Here is a 12,111-nt window from a genome sequence, read left to right on the forward strand (position 1 = left end):
GCAGTATCAGGACTTAGACTGTCAGGATTTTCAGTATCAGAATATGAGTCTTCATTTTCAAATCTCAGCTGATCATGGTCAACGAAATCTTTAAGACCAGTGATCTTCTTGTCATCAAAAGAGACATTGATAGATTCCATGACCACTTTTGTTCTCAAATTATAGACTCTGAAGGCTTTTGTGGAAAGTGGATATCCAACAAAGATTCCTTCATCAGCTTTTAGATCAAACTTTGATAGCTGTTCAGGATGAGTCTTGAGAACAAAACACTTGCATCCAAATACATGAAAATATTTCAGATTTGGCTTCTTTTTCTTCACCATCTCATATGGTGTTTTTCCATGCTTGTTAATGAGTGTTGCATTTTGAGTAAAACAAGCAGTCTGCACAGCTTCAGCCCAGAAATAGGTTGGAAGCTTTGCTTCTTCAAGCATTGTACGTGCAGCTTCAATGAGAGTTCTATTCTTCCTTTCAACAACTCCATTTTGCTGTGGAGTTCCAGGAGCAGAAAATTCCGGCTTTATTCCATGGCTTTTGCAGAACTCTTCCATTATCAAATTCTTGAACTCAGTGCCATTATCACTCCTTAAAATTTTCACAGAATCTTTGACCATTTTATCCAGCTGTTTGACATGATCAATCAAGATAGATGTAGTTTCACTTTTTGTGTGCAAGAAATACACCCATGTGTATCTGGTGAACTCATCCACTATGACCAACGCATACTTCTTCTTTGCAATAGACATGACATTTACTGGACCAAATAGATCAACATGTATAAGATGATAAGGCTCAAGAATTGATGAATCAGTCTTGCTCTTGAATGAAGATTTTCTTTGTTTGGCTTTCTGACATGAATCACAAAGACCATCAGGAGCAAATACTGTGTTTGGCAATCCTCTCACAAGATCTTTCTTGACCAGTTCATTTATATTGTTGAAATTTAAATGAGAGAGTTTCTTATGCCAATTCCAGCTTTCTTCAATTGATGCTCTACTTAACAGACAGATTGCAGAGCCATCAGTACTTGTTGAAAGCTTAGCTTCATAAATGTTACCACGTCTGTATCCTTTCAGAACAACTTTGCCTTTAGATTTACTCACAACTTCACAGTGTTCTTCAAAGAAATCAACATGATAACCTCTGTCACATATTTGACTTATACTCAGTAGGTTGTGTTTAAGTCCTGAGACCAGAGCTACTTCTTTAATGATGACATTCCCAAGATTGATATTGCCATATCCCAATGTTTTTCCAATGTTGCCATCTCCATAAGAAACACTTGGACCAGCTTTCTCCACAAAGTCTGATAGCAGGGCCTTATTTCCAGTCATATGTCCTGAACATCCACTGTCCAGAACTAGAATATTTTTCCTGTTGCCCTGCAATCATAAAGACCACTAATTATTAGTTTTAAGGACCCAGACTTGCTTGGATCCTTTGGCCTTAGTAAGTTTGTTAACATTTGTAGCGGATTTAGCATCAGAGTTTATGTTAACATTTTTCTTATCAGAATTTACATTATCAGACTTTGAATCAGAATTTACACTAGAAGGAACAATGGAAACTTTCTTCAAAGAAGGTTTTATTTGATAATAATCATAGTACAAACTATGATATTCCTTATAAGTATAAATGGAATGCCATAAACTACCACAATGAAAACAAGGATTTTGTGGTTTGTATCTAACAGACTGACTCTTAACTCCTGATTTTGAAGGTAAGGAGTTAATATTCTTATTCTTCCTGGAAAAAGAAGCCAGATGGTTAGAACTTCCACAGTTATGACATGTTTTCCTAGAAGCATCAGGAATAGGTTTATAATCATTGCTTTTATTCACACCTTCCTTTCTATTCCTATTTTTCCTAGGTAATTTTACCTTGTTTGCATTCTTGACATCTTTCAGCTTATGCTTAAGCTGCTTCTTTGTCATTAAGCCTATGTTTACTTCAGCTGTCTTTTCCTGTTTTAGTTTTTCAGAAGTTAATTCCTCTTTAACTTCTGATTTCTCATTATCAGACTTTACAGTTACAAACTTAACAGGTTTTAACTTTGGCTTTTGCTTAACAACAGGCTTAATTTCTTCAGTTCCTTTATCATTCTTATTCTCTCCATAACCTAAGCCCTCTTTCCAATTTTCACAAATTTTGAGTTGTTCTGCCAGAGTTAGTCCAAGTCCTGATTATCTCTCTTTCCTTTTCTAACTCAGTTTTTAGAGATTCATTCATTTTTAGCACTTCATCCCTAACATAAAAAGCATCATCTCTATCCTTCTGAGTTTGATGGAGCATGACTAACTCTTTTTCTAAGAAATCATTCCTTTTTTTAAATGCAAGATTTTCAGAAGTTAATCTTTCACATGTTAAGGTTTGATCTCTATAACTAACAAACATGGTTTTAAGATATCTTCTCAACTCATTAATATCATCAGTATGAAAAGCATAAGTAGTCTGAGGTACCTTTGTTTCAGCAGCTTCAGAACTGCTATCAGCACTTTCTTTATCAGCATTTGCCATCAATGCATAGTTCTCCTCACTTTCAGAGTCTGAAGTGTCTGTCCAGCTTTTCTGCTTTGTGACAAGAGCTTTGCCTCTATCACCCTTTACCTTCTTGCAGTCAGGAGATATGTGGCCTTTCTCACCACAGTTATAGCATTTAACATTGATGTAATCTCCTCTGTCAGACTTTCCTCCTCTGCCTTCAGATCTTCCGAAATTCTTCTTATCAAAACTTATGCTTTTCCTGGAAAACTTCTTTCCCTTTCTGAACTTCCTGTATGCAATCTTGGTGATTCCTTTCACCATAAGAGCACACAGCTTCATCATCTCCTCATCAGCATCAGTCTCAGGCAAGCTTTCAGAATCTGAGTCATCATCACTCTCAGAACTTGATGACTCAGTATCAGACTTTATGAAAAGAGCTTTACCCTTGTCTTTCTTTGAGGAAGCTGCTTTGGGGAATTCTTCTTCAGCCTTAAGAGCAACTGTCCTTGACTTTCCTCCTTTCCTCTTGCTTCTTTGTTCCATCTCCAGCTCATGAGTCTTGAGCATTCCATAGATTTCGTCAAGAGTTGTTTCATCAAGATTGTAGTTGTCTCTTATTGTTGTTGCCTTCAAATCCCAGCATTCAGGAAGAGCTAACAGGAACTTAAGGTTTGAATCTTCAAGATCATACTCTTTATCAACCAATGACAAATCATTCAAAAGTTTGACAAATCTATCATATAAATCATTCAATGACTCATTAGTCTTTGAGTCAAAGTGTTCATACTCTTGAGTGAGTATTGTCTTCCTGTTCTTCTTAATTGTGTCAGTTCCCTGACATCTTATTTCCAGAGCATCCCATATCTCCTTAGCAGTCTTGCAGTTGATTACCCTGTTTGACATTACATTATCAATGGCACTATGCAGTAAGTGTCGTACCTTAGCATCCTTAGCAATTGATATTATGTCCTCAGCAGTATAATCACTCTTCTCCTTTGGTACGGTCATTGCTGCTTCACCTGCAACTGCAACAGCGAGTTTGGTTGGTTTGTGAGGACCTTCCTTGATTCTATCCAGGTATTCTGGATCTGTTGCTTCCAGGAACATGGTCATCCTTACCTTCCATATGGGATATTCATATGGTCTCAGTATGGGGACTCTGATGGTCTCATACGTACCGACTCTGAATTTGTGTCTTTGGTGGTTCCTCAGTTGTGGTAGGCTTAGTTGGAGTTTCTGTGTCCGACATGATTGTGTTTGGATCTTTAACTGTATGTAAGTTAACAGATAGGCTCTGATACCAATTGTTAGGTCACACACACACTGTAGAGGGGGTGAATACAATGTATAGTACACTCAAATCGAACTTTAAGATCTTAAGTAACAGAAAACAAACTTTATTGAAACAATAAACTCTGTTATAGTATGGAACTGTTACCTCTCAGTGATGAACAAATATCACGAGAGCTGCTAGGGTTACAATGAATAATCTTTTCTAATAATGATAACACTTATAGTATAAACCCTATGTCTGTGTTTATATACTACACAGTTACAAGATAATCGCTAATTGATATGGAATATAATTCTTCCTCCTAAAATATATCAATCAGATATCTTTTCTTCCAAGTATTCCATTCTTCACGGAATTCCTTCTTCATGCATATCTCTTCTTATGTTTATCTCGATCTTCTTTCCTTTAATCAGCTACTGTCCTTATCTGATTGTCCTTCAGCACTTAAGTTCTGATATCTATCTTCTGATGATTATCTCCCGATAATATAAGTACTGATATCCTTAAGTCCTGACTTCCAGTATAAGTACTGATCAACAGTTAAGTACTGATTTATCCTGTTCACGTAAGATCTGAATGCTAAACATAAAACATATTAGCCATGACATTATCAAATATATCTAACATTATGCCATCACTGTCAGTTTTGTTTCTGAATACCCATTTTGAACCAACAACAGATCTATTTTTTGGTCTTGGCACTAGGGTCCAGACTTTGTTTCTTTCAAATTCATTTAACTCTTCCTGCATTGCTTGCACCCAATCAGCATATTGAAGAGCTTCTTCAACTTTCTTTGGCTCAGTCTGAGAGAGAAAAGAATTGTAGAGACATTCATTTGAAGTACCTGTTCTAGTTCTGACACCTGCATCAGGATTTCCAATTATCAAATCAGGTGTATGTGATTTTGTCCACTTCCTTGCAGATGGAAGGTTGTCTCTTGAACTGGATGCTCCCCCATTATCCATGCTATCTTCATTTTCATTTTCTGATGCTCCCCCTAAAACTATGCTCTCTGAGTTGGAGTCTTCAGTATTTAGATTTTCAGCATTATCAGAACTTGGCTTATCAGAACTTGACGAATCAGAACTTGAAGAGCCAGATGTATGTTCTGATGTTTCTTGAGCTGTGGTAGGATCTTGAGTATGCTCCCCCTGCATAGGTGCATCTTCCTTTGACATAGTTACCACAGTTTCAATAACATCAGAGTTTAATCCATCAGAGTTTACAGTATCAGGACTTAGACTGTCAGGAGTTTCAGTATCAGAATTTGAGTCTTCATTTTCAAATCTCAGCTGATCATGGTCAATGAAATCTTCAAGACCAGTAATCTTCTTGTCATTAAAAGAGACATTGATAGATTCATGACCACTTTTGTTCTCAAATTATAGACTCTAAAGGCTTTTGTGGAAAGTGGATATCCAACAAATATTCCTTCATCAGCTTTTAGATCAAACTTTGATAGCTGTTCAGGATGAGTCTTGAAAATAAAACACTTGCATCCAAATACATGAAAGTATTTCAGATTTGGCTTCTTTTTCTTCACCATCTCATATGGTGTTTTTCCATGCTTGTTAATGAGTGTTGCATTTTGAGTAAAATAAGCAGTCTGCATAGCTTCAGCCCAGAAATAGGTTGGAAGCTTTGCTTCTTCAAGCATTGTACGTGCAGCTTCAATGAGAGTCCTATTCTTTCTTTCAACAACTCCATTCTGCTGTGGAGTTCCAGGAGCAGAAAATTCCTGCTTTATTCCATGGTTTTTGCAGAACTCTTCCATTATCAAATTCTTGAACTCAGTGCCATTTTCACTCCTTAAAATTTTCACAGAATCTTTGACCATTTCATCCAGCTGTTTGACATGATCAATCAAGATAGATGCAGTTTCACTTTTTGTGTGCAAGAAATACACCCATGTGTATCTGGTGAACTCATCCACTATGACCAACTTATACTTCTTCTTTGTAATAGACATGACATTTACTGGACCAAATAGATCAATATGTAGTAGATGATAAGGCTCAAGAATTGATGATTCAGTCTTGCTCTTGAATGAAGATTTTCTTTGTTTGGCCTTCTGACAGGAATCACAAAGACCATCAGGAGCAAATACTGACTTTGGCAGTCCTCTCATAAGATTTTTCTTGACCAGTTCATTTATATTGTTAAAATTTAAATGAGAGAGTTTCTTATGCCAATTCCAGCTTTCTTCAATTGATGCTCTACTCATCAGACAGATTGCAGAACCATCAGTACTTGTTGAAAGCTTAGCTTCATAAATGTTACCACGCCTGTATCCTTTCAGAACAACTTTGCCTTTAGATTTACTCACAATTTCACAGTGTTCTTCATAGAAATCAACATGATAACCTCTGTCACAGATTTGACTTATACTCAGTAGGTTGTGTTTAAGTCCTGAGACCAGAGCTACTTCTTTAATTATGACATTTCCAAGATTGATATTGCCATATTCCAATGTTTTTCCAATGTTGCCATCTCCATAAGAAACACTTGGGCCAGCTTTCTCCACAAAGTTTGATAACAGGGCCTTATTTCCAGTCATATGTCCTGAACATCCACTGTCCAGAACTAGAATATTTTTCCTGTTGCCCTGCAATCACAAAGACCACTAATTATTAGTTTTAAGGACCCAGACTTGCTTGGATCCTTTGGCCTTATTAAGTTTGTTAACATTTTTCTTATCAGAACTTACACTATCAGACTTTGAATCAGAATTTACACTAGAAGGAACAATGGAAACTTTCTTCAGAGAAGGTTTTATTTGATAATAATCATAGTACAAGCTATGATATTCCTTACAAGTATAAATGGAATGCCATAAACTACCACAATGAAAACAAGGATTTTGTGGTTTGTATCTAACAGACTGACTCTTAACTCCTGATTTTGAAGGTAAGGAGTTAATATTCTTATTCTTCTTGCAAAAAGAAGCCAGATGGTTAGAACTTCCATAGTTATGACATATTTTCCTAGAAGCATCAGGAACAGGTTTATAATTATTGCTTTTATTCACACCTTCCTTTCCATTCCTATTTTTTCTAGGTGATTTTACCTTGTTTGCATTCTTAACATCTTTCAGCTTATACTTAAGCTGCTTCTTTGTCATTAAGCCTATATTCACTTCAGCTGTCTTTTCCTGTTTTAGTTTGTCAGAAGTTAATTCCTTTGTAACTTCTGATTTCTCATTTTCAGACTTTACAGTTACAAACTTAACAGGTTTTAACTTTGGCTTTTGCTTATCAACATGCTTAATTTCTTCAGTTCCTTTATCATTCTTATCTTCTCCATAACCTAAGCCCTCTTTCCAGTTTCCACTACTTAGCAAATTTTGAGTTGTTTTGCCAGAGTTAGTTCAAGTCCTGATAATCTCTCTTTCCTTTTCTAACTCAGTTTTTAGAGATTCATTCATTTTTAGCACTCCATCCCTAACATAAAAAGCATCATCTCTATCCTTATGAGTTTGATGGAACATGACTAACTCTTTTTCTAAGAAATCATTTCTTTTCTTAAATGTAAGATTTTCAGAAGTTAATCTTTCACATGTTAAAGTTTGATCTCTATAACTAACAAACATGGTTTTAAGATATCTTCTCAACTCATTAATATCATCAGTATGAAAAGCATAAGTAGTCTGAGGTACCTTTGTTTCAGCAGCTTCAGAACTGCTCTCAGCACTTTCTTTATCAGCATTTGCCATCAATGCATAGTTTTCCTCACTTTCAGAGTCTGAGGTGTCTGTCCAGCTTTTCTGCTTTGTGACAAGAGCCTTGCCTTTGTCACCCTTTACCCTCTTGCAATCAGGAGATATGTGGCCTTTCTCACCACAGTTATAGCATTTAACATTGGTGTAATCTCCTCTGTCAGACTTTCCTCCTCTGCCTTCAGATCTTCTGAAATTCTTCTTATCAGAACTTATGCCTTTCTTGGAAAACTTCTTTCCCTTCCTGAACTTCCTGTATGCAATCTTTGTGATTCCTTTCACCATAAGAGCACACAGCTTCATCATCTCCTCATCAGCATCAGTCTCAGGCAAGCTTTCAGAATCTGAATCATCATCACTCTCAGAACTTGATGACTCAGTATCAGACTTTATGAAAAGAGCTTTACCCTTTTCTTTCTTTGAGGAAGCTGCTTTGGGGGATTCTTCTTCAGCCTTAAGAGCAACTGTCCTTGACTTTCCTCCTTTCCTCTTGCTTCTTTGTTCCATCTCAAGCTCATGAGTCTTGAGCATTCCATAGATTTCGTCAAGAGTTGTTTCATCAAGATTGTAGTTGTCTCTTATTGTCGTTGCCTTCAAATCCCAGCATTCAGGAAGTGCTAACAGGAACTTAAGGTTTGAATCTTCACGATCATACTCTTTTTCAACCAATGACAAATCATTCAAAAGTTTGACAAATCTATCATATAAATCATTCAATGACTCATTAATCTTTGAGTCAAAGTGTTCATACTCTTGAGTGAGTATTGTCTTCATGTTCTTCTTAATTATCTCCGTTCCCTGACACCTTATTTCCAGAGCATCCCATATCTCCTTAGCAGTCTTGCAGTTGATTACCCTGTTTGACATTACATTATCAATGGCACTATGCAGTAACTGTCGTACCTTGGCATCCTTAGCAATTGATGTTATATCTTCAGCAGTATAATCACTCTTCTCCTTTGGTACGGTCTTTGCTGCTTCACCTGCAACTGCAACAGCGAGCTTGGTTGGTTTGTGAGGGCCTTCCTTGATTCTATCAAGGTATTCTGGATCTGTTGCTTCCAGGAACATGGTCATCCTTACCTTCCATATGGGATATTCAGATGGTCTCAGTATGGGAACTCTGATGGTCTCATACCGACTCTGAATTTGTGTCTTTAGTGGTTCCTCAGTTTTGGTAGGCATAGTTGGAGTTTCTGTGTCCGACATGATTGTGTTTGGATCTTTAACTATATGTGTGTTAACAGATAGGCTCTGATACCACTTGTTAGGTCACACACACATTGTAGAGGGGATGAATACAGTGTATAGTACACTCAAATCGAACTTTAAGAACTTAAGTAACAGAAAACAAACTTTATTGAAACAATAAACTCTGTTACAGTATGGAACTGTTACCTCTCAGTGATGAACAATATCACGAGAGCTGTTAGGGTTACAATGAATAATCTTCTCGAACTATGATAACACTTATAGTGTAAACCCTATGTCTGTGTTTATATACTACACAGTTACAAGATAATCGCTAATTGATATGGAATATAATTCTGCTTCCTAAAATATATCAATCAGATATCTTTTCTTCCAAGTATTCCATTCTTCATGGAATTCCTTCTTCATGCATATCTCTTCTTATGTTTATCTTGATCTTTTTTCCTTTAATCAGCTACTGTCCTTGTCTGATCATCCTTCAGCACTTAAGTTCTGATATCTATCTTCTGATGATTATCTCCTGATAATATAAGTACTGATATCCTTAAGTCCTCACTTCCAGTATAAGTACTGATCAACAGTTAAGTACTGATTTATCATGTTCAAGTAAGATCTGAAAGCTAAACATAAAAATATATTAGCCATGACATTATCAAATATATCTAACATTTTGGATGCTTATTTTTGATTTGTTTTAAATCCTATTACTTATTATATTCTTGCGTAGTATTCTGAACTTATTTAGTATCATGTTTTCATTGGAACCCTTGCTGACGATGTGTTCGATCATGAACTAATCGTTGTCATGGGGTTCTAGTAGATTTATTAATGGATTTCAATAGTTGATTGTTCTAATCTTTAGTGTATGGTGATTTATGATTTCCTAGTTTGGTTGTGCTTATTCCTCTTTGATCTGTAGCTAACATCGAAGATTGTTTGTTAATCTCTATTGAAGCGATAGTGAATATAGAGGTTTAGAACTTACCATGCTAGCATAGGTTTATGTATGAATTGACATGCATAATTCGTGGAGTAATTTTAACCATCTTACCTACCCTATGTAATCATAATAGATAAATTGGTCTTAAACCGTTATATTATTAAATTCTATAGACGTATAGGGTCTTAGTATAATCGGTGTCTATTTGGCTTCTATCTTGATTGTGGATGCTCAGTAGTAGGGTATACTTATATTGAAAGATAGAGAATACTAATTTCGTGTTATCAGATTAGTGATCATCACCATCACATACTATTGACAAAGACATGAACTTTAAATGAAGTATTTAATGAAGTTATAATCCCATGTTTTATTCGCATATAAGTAATCCCATCTCTTAGTTAATGCATGCTAGTATAATCTCTTAAGTAGTTAATCAACTCAAATTTGGTACTTGTCTTAGCTGTGAACGATAATCATACATTGTTGCATAAGTGCATAATCTGAACTTAACTTAAACCAGTCTCTGCGGGAATGAACTTCATATAAATATTATAATACTTATGATCGTGTATGCTTGCGTATATTTATCATGTGTTTTCCCGTGAACAAGTTTTTGGCGCCGCTGCCGGGGACTCGATGTTAATTGTTAGTTATGTGCTTGACATCAGTAGTCGTTAAAGTTCACTGACTCTGATTATTTTCTTACAAGGTTTACTTTTTTTGTATGTTTCAGGTACTCTAGAGAGCGTGTATCTGAACACGTTATCAATCTCATAAGAAAGCACTAGACGAAGTTGAAGAAGAGGAAAAAGAAGTTTTTGAAGAAGTTAAAGAAGTTGAAGAAGAAGTGATCATTACAATGGGAGAACCAGCATCAGCAACGAAAGCGTTGATGGATTATTCCTAACTAAATATCAATGACATTCGATCTAACATTGTCAAACCAGCTATCGCAGCTAATACCTTTTAGATCAAGACTGGCACGATTCAAATGGTACAAAATTCAGTCCAGTTTGGGGGTTCTCCAACGGAAGATCCCAATATGCACATTAGGGATTTCATCGAGATCTGCGACACCTTCAAGTTCAATATTGTTACTGAAGATGCTGTGAAACTGAGACTTTTCCCATTTTCTCTGGGGATAAAGCTAAGAGCTGGTTACACTCTCTACCAGCTGATTATATTGCTACTTAGGAGGATCTTGCTCAGAAATTCCTTACTAAATTCTTCCCTATGGTAAAGATAGCTGCAATCAGGAATGCTCATACTCAATTCGCGCAACAATAGGGTGAATCTTTATGTGAAGCTTGGGAGCGCTATAAGGAGATGCTTAGGAAGTGTCCTCATCATGGAATACCTGACTGGATGGTGATCAATTGCTTTTATAATGGTTTGGGAGCACAGTCAATACCTATGCTCGATGCAACATCGGGTGGAGCCTTATAGGCTAAGAGCTATGAGGAAGCTTATGAGCTAATTGAGATGATGGTTGCGAGTGAATATCAGAATCCAACTCAGAGACTACCACAAGACAAGGTAGCAGGAATTCTGAAGGTGGACACAACTACGGCTATCGCTGCTCAGCTAAAAGCGTTGATTATGAAGGTCGATTCTCTGACCAACTATGATGTTCATCAGATAACTAGTGTTTGTGAGCTTTGTGCAGGTTCGCATGCGACAGAGCAATGTGCTATATCTAGTGAGTCATCAGAGTTTGTGAGTAACTTTCAGAGGTCGCATCAACCTGTTCCTGCTACTTATCACCCCAACAACCACAACCATCCTAACTTAGCTGGAGCAATAATCAGTGTGGTATGCAACAGCCACAACAACCATACCAGCAGTTTGGAAACAAGTAATTCAATCCTCCTGGTTTTCAATAACAGTTTGCACCAAGGCAGCAATTTCAGCCATAGGGGATGCAACAGCAATCTCACAGAGGTGCCGGTCCATCCTCAAATGAAAAATCTGAATTGGAGGAGTCGAGGCTTATGTGTAAAAGTCAAGCAGTTTCGATCAAGACTCTGGAGAATCAAATAGGACAAATTGCTAACGCCTTATTGAACCGACCACAAGGAACTTTTTTGAGTGATACGGAAGTTAATCCAGGTAAGAGGGAAGTCAAAGAATAGCTTAAGGCAATCACCCTGAGGTCTAGAAAGGTTGCGAGCCCCCAAAATCATCAAAATGAAGATTCTGATAATTTTTCTCCAAAAGGACAGCGCGCCCACGCCAATAAGGAGTGCGCCCGCGCCCTATCAATTTCCAGAAAATAAAATTTTCACTGATTCAGTTGTATAGAAGGGTGACGAAGCGGAACTGAAGAAGAATGCTTTTGAAAACACTACTCCTAAGGATAATACAGGGGATAAACAAGTCTATCCGCCTCCTCCATATCCTAAAGGCTTCAGAAGCAGAAGTTCGACAAGCACTTTGCCAAGTTTTTGGAGGTTTTCAAGAAG

The 12,111-nt window shown here is 36.9% G+C and overlaps 1 non-coding gene across 1 annotated transcript; it reads right to left on the reverse strand.

Annotated features, from left to right (window-relative positions):
• Positions 1-10,897: 10,897 nt before the first annotated feature.
• LOC141710348 (small nucleolar RNA R71) lies at positions 10,898-11,004 on the reverse strand. The gene has a single exon (XR_012570874.1). It is a non-coding gene; the product is annotated as a small nucleolar RNA R71 (small nucleolar RNA).
• Between the last annotated feature and the right edge of the window lie 1,107 nt (positions 11,005-12,111).

Source organism: Apium graveolens, chromosome 2 (genome assembly GCF_009905375.1).
Source record: "Apium graveolens cultivar Ventura chromosome 2, ASM990537v1, whole genome shotgun sequence".
Classification (NCBI taxonomy): Eukaryota; Viridiplantae; Streptophyta; class Magnoliopsida; order Apiales; family Apiaceae; genus Apium; species Apium graveolens.